We start from the raw sequence: 5,614 nt of genomic DNA, 5'->3' as shown, positions 1-5,614 counted from the left end.
TGTTTCGCTACATTTGCGAAGATATGGTCCAAGACATTTAGGGTTTGTGCAGGCTCCCGAATTACATCCCAAACAGGTGACCTGCAGAAAATCGTCATAAATTTCTCTCTGAGCATCAGATTGAAATTTCATAAAATGTTACAGAAATAGGATGACCTGTAGTTGTTTGTGTATATGTTTCAGGTCCTAAGGTCGAAACAGTGACACGAGGCACTTCATAAAAGTTCGCTCTCCTGAACCAGTCTATAATCAGGTCATTGTGGGAGATTTAGCATAGCTCTTCCTTGGAGAATCCAATATTGATCAGACTTGTAGGGTTGGAAAGATGACTCAGATGGCTATCGTAGGACGCAATTTGAGATCTTGGAGATCTAAAATTACAGAGAGACAACAAATTCAATATCGAGCTCCTACAAAGTGAAAAAGATGTGTAGGTTTTTTAAAGTTTTTCTTAAGTTTGGTTGAAAAATTAGTTTGAAGGAATTCAAAGGGCATGGAAGCTAAGATGGATGGTATAGAAGAAAAACTTAAAGGCAAAATGGAATATTTGAAGACATATTTGAAAAATTTTCTACAAGAAATTATTACTAATGGAAAAAGGGTAGTAAAGGAAACTCATGATGAGAAAAAAAGAAATGTTAATCATGATTTTATAGAATCTAACATTGGATTGAAGACCCACCATGTTCCAAAGAACGATATGAGGAAGTTTGATGGCAAGGATCCCGTAACATGGATACTATAGATGGAGCAATATTTCGATATCCATAATGTGAAAAACATACAAAAGTTATGCATTGCAACTTTATATTTGTAAACAAATCATTTTGTATGGTATCGATGACTTTGCTCTCGTAAAAAAATTTTCACTTGGGAAATTCTTACAGAAGAAATGATAGCACATTATGAGGATACAAAAAGAAACACCTTTTTATCCAATTGATAAATCTCAAACAAAAGGGTTCAATGATGGAGCACATTGAGGACTTCCAAAAATTGAATATAAGGGTAAAAGATATTCCAGAGGAACATAAGAATGATGTGTTCATAGGGAATTTAAAGGATAACATCCAACATGAGGTTCGCCTTTGGGAACCTGATTCATTGGAGAAGGCATTTAGTTTGGCATGAAAAATTGAAAGAAAAATTATGGCAACAAGGAAACCTACCACTCACAACTATAAAGATGGAAGTGTTGTTTCTCCTAGCTTTTCACCACCTACAAGGTTGACACCACAACAATTGGAAGAAAAAAGAGAAAAGGGCTTTGTTACAATTGTGATAGAAAATACACTAAAGGTCATAAGTGTGCTGAGAATAAATTAATTTACATAGATGGGGAAGGAGAGCAAGAAAAGGAACAAGAAACGTCAAAGAAGAGTATATACACTAGGAAACAATCCCAAAGAAAGAAGAAATGAATCTTACGATATCTTGTAATGCATTGACAAGAATTACCACTCCTCAAAATCTCAAGATAGAAGGAAATATCAAGAATAAAAAGGTAATAGTGTTGATCGATTCAGGTATTACCCATAATTTTATTCATTGTAAGACAACGAAGGAATTGAATTGCTTCCTATATCCAACACCAGAGTGTCAAGTAATGGTTGCAAATGGAGGAACCATAAATCGCTCTGGAAAGAGCCATAAATCTATCCATGGGAGAATATGTATTGAATATTTCAATGCTTTCCATTCCAATGTGTGGTGCAGATGTTGTACTAGGAGTCCAATAGCTACAATCTTTGGGTACGATAGCTTTTAATTTTCAAGAAATTTTCTTTAAATTTTTTTGGGAAGGAAAGGAAGTTGAATTAAGGGGTATTGAAGGGAAACCATGAAATATAATAAGCTCTAACATCATGACAAAGATTCTAAAGAAAGAACAACGATGCATAATTGCATAATTATGTTCACTAGAGGTTGCCACATAGAAATCATCTATTTCTCCAGATCTCTAAAACATTTTGGACAATCATTCCAAGGTATTTGAAACTTCCAAAGGCCTCCCACCTATTCGTGATCATCATCATGCTATTCATTTGATTCCAGGAAGTGTTCCCCCAAACATCAGGCCTTACAGATATCGATATGCCCAAAAGAGTGAAATTGAACGTATGGTTACATAAATGTTAAAGGTTGGTATAATTCAACCTAGTTAAAGTTCTTTCTCTTCTCCAGTGGTATTAGTAGAAAATAACGATTGATCATGGCACATGTGTCCGAATTATAGGGAGCTCAACAAGCTTACTATTAAAGATAAATTTCCCATTCTTGTCATTGATGAATTATTGGATGAATTACATGGAGCAATTTGCTTCACCAAGTTGGATATTCATTCACAATATCATCAAATCAGAATTAAGACTGAAGATATTCCAAAAACAACATTTAGAAATCATGAGGGTCATTATGAATTTTTAGTCATGCCTTTTGGCCTTACCAATGCACCTTCTACATTTCGAGGTTTGATGGATTCCATTTTCGACCCCTTCCTTTGAAAATTTGTGTTAGTATTTTTTGATGATATACTAATCTACAACAAGTCTTGGAAGGATTTTAGGTTTTAACCCTGTACAAATATTACCTGCATACAAATTCTAAAACATAGAAAATAAACAATGTGAGAGCATAACACATAAAACACATATACATAGAGATTTTCCACTGGATCCCAAAACCGGGACTACTAGCTTGATTTTTCATTATATTCCTTTCAATGTTACAATACATATTTGTACATGCCGAAGCATCCAATACCATGGATTGAAAACCATTGCATCCAAAACCATGGACCGAAAACCATCATGTCCAAAACCATGCACAAAACCATAGGTAGGTTCACCCAAACTAATATAGGGTCCAATTTTATTTTTCCCGAGGCACTGCCTTGGACCTCATGGAGGGGGGCTACCGGCCCCCCTCAAACCCCCCGGATAGGGGGGGATGCTGCCGCCCATTTGACCCCCCTACCGCGCAATTAGCACAACGAAGGGGGGACTCCGCCCCCCCTCTAACCCCCCGGTTAACTACATGGGCTAGTCATGGAAAGAATATAACACAACCCAACATTCTCCCACTTGTTGTTTTATTTCCACAGGGGGCCACAGGAGAGCTTAGTGATATATCCAGCCCTGCAATGCCCATTATTTCTCTACACCAAGAGAACTTATCAGAGCTCATAGATTTTTTCAATGCATCTGTAGTATTCTTCAAAATGTCCACCTTTACAAGCAACACCTTTCTGTCTTCTATCATATCCCTCACAAAGTGATACTGAACATTGATGTCATTTTTCTTTCAATCGTAAGCAAGGTTCTTTGCTAAGAAAATTGCACTTTGGTTATCACAGTCTATCCTTATAGCTCCCTGTACTAACCCCATACTTGAACACAATCTTTGCAACAAAACTGCTTCCTTTCTTGCATGAGTGGCTGCCATGTATTCTGCCTCTATATTTGATAGTGCCACTACAGATTATTTCTTACTCATCCAACTGACTGCACCTCCAAATAGGTTAAACACATTCCCACTTGTAGATATTCTCTGATCCAGATCTCCAACCCAGTCTGCATCAACAAAGACACGAATATCCAAATCTCTGTCCAATCCCAGTCTTCCTTGGTAGCACAAACCATAATCACTAGTGCCACACAAATACCTAAAAAACCGCTTCACTGCTGTCTAGTGCTCGTTCCTTGGTTTTGACATAAACCTGCTCAATACTCCCACTGCATGTGCAATGTCTGGTCTAGTACAGACCATTGCATACATCAGGCTACCGACTACACTTGCATATGGAACACGGGACATGTCCTCTTCCTCTTCTTGTGTCTTAGGATACTGTTCAGCAGATAACTTCACACCTACAGGAATAGGAACCTTCACTGGTTTACTATTTTGCATATTAAACCTCTGTAGTATTGTCTCGACATACTTCCTCTGGTTTAACCATAGCTTCCTCTTTGCCCGATCTCTTTTAATTTCCATGCCCAAAATATAGTTTGCAGCACCAAGATCTTTCATGTCGAATTTGGAGGACAATTGGGTCTTCAAATCCTGGATAATTTCTTTCTCATTTCCAACCAACAACATATCATCCACATACAAGACCAGATAAATAACAAGATCACCAATTAATTTAAAATACACAAAATGATCTACTTTACTTCTGCTGAAGCCAAGTACCCATATAAATGTATCAAATTTCTGATACCACATCCTTGGTGACTATTTTAACCCATACATAGACTTCTTTAACTTGCATACCAATTGTTTCTTACCATTCACCGCAAAGTCTTTAGGTTTCTTCATGTAGATATCCTCTTCTAGATCCACGTGAAGAAATGTTGTCTTCAAATCCATCTCTTCTACCTCAAAATCAAAAGCAGCAAAAACAGATAAAAGTAATCTAATATGATCTACCTTGGCAACAAGAGAAAAAATATCACCAAAATCAATTCCCGGCACCTGGGAATAACCTTTTTCTACCAACCGATCTTTGTATTTATCCACCTTTCCTTTTGCATTTGTCTTCTTCTTGAACACCCATTTGCTGCCAATGGGTTTCCTTCTAGCCGGTAACTCCACCAGATCCCAAGCCTCATTTTTGTGCAAAGATGTCATTCCATCAACCATGGCCTATTTCCAGAGTTTGCCATCCTCTGAATCTACTTCTTCCTTCATAGTTCTCAAATCATCATCAGTAATAGATAAAACAAAATTTGAACAGAAAGCAGATGGACTATACCTTTCTGGCTCCCTTCTTTCTTGAACTGATCTTCTCACACCCAGAGTTTGTGGCTCTTCATCTTCTGATTCCTCCTCTGTTGTAGAGTCTGATTCTTACTCCTTAAGCTCAAACTCTATCTTCTTAGGTTCCTTTGGTTGGACTTCATGTTTAATAACATCTTTCACCTCTCTGAACACCACATATCGGCTGTACACAACCTTCCTTGTTATTGGGTTCCAAAGCTTATAACCCTTTAAACCATCCTTATACCCAAAAAAGATGCACTTTTCAGATTTACTATCCAACTTGGTTCTTTTCTCCTTTGGGACATATACATATGCATCACATCCAAATACCCTCAGATGTGAAAGAGAGGGTTTCTTACCAGTCCATGCCTCTTGTGGAGTCTTATTCTCCAATGCCGATGAAGGTGATCTGTTGACCAGGTAACATGATGTCTCCACTGCCTCTGCCCAGAATTCCTGTCCTAACTCGACACCACTAAGCATGTTTCTTGCCCTTTCCATCAATGTCTTGTTCATTCTTTCTGCAACTCCATTTTGCTAATGTGTGTATGGAGTAGTCTTCTACCGTGCTATACCACACTTCTTACAGAATTCTTCAAATTCCTTGTTGCAAAACTCTCAACCATTATCTAACCTCAACACCTTTATCTTCTTCTCTCTCTGGTTTTCCACCAAAGCCTTAAATTCTTTAAACTTGTCAAAGACTTCAGATTTCTTCTTAAGGAAATATATCCATGTATTCCTTGAGAAGTCATCTATAAATGATACATAGTACACAGACTTACCCAGTGATGGAACCTTCACAGGTCAAAACACATCACTATGCACAAGCTCTAATATCTGTTTCGCCCTC

Source organism: Pinus tabuliformis, chromosome 2_1 (assembly GCF_031772625.1).
Source record: "Pinus tabuliformis cultivar Carrire ecotype Pingquan chromosome 2_1, CPIR1, whole genome shotgun sequence".
NCBI lineage: Eukaryota > Viridiplantae > Streptophyta > Pinopsida > Pinales > Pinaceae > Pinus > Pinus tabuliformis.
The sequence above is the reverse complement of the archived record's forward strand: the minus strand, read 5'-3'. Positions refer to the sequence as shown.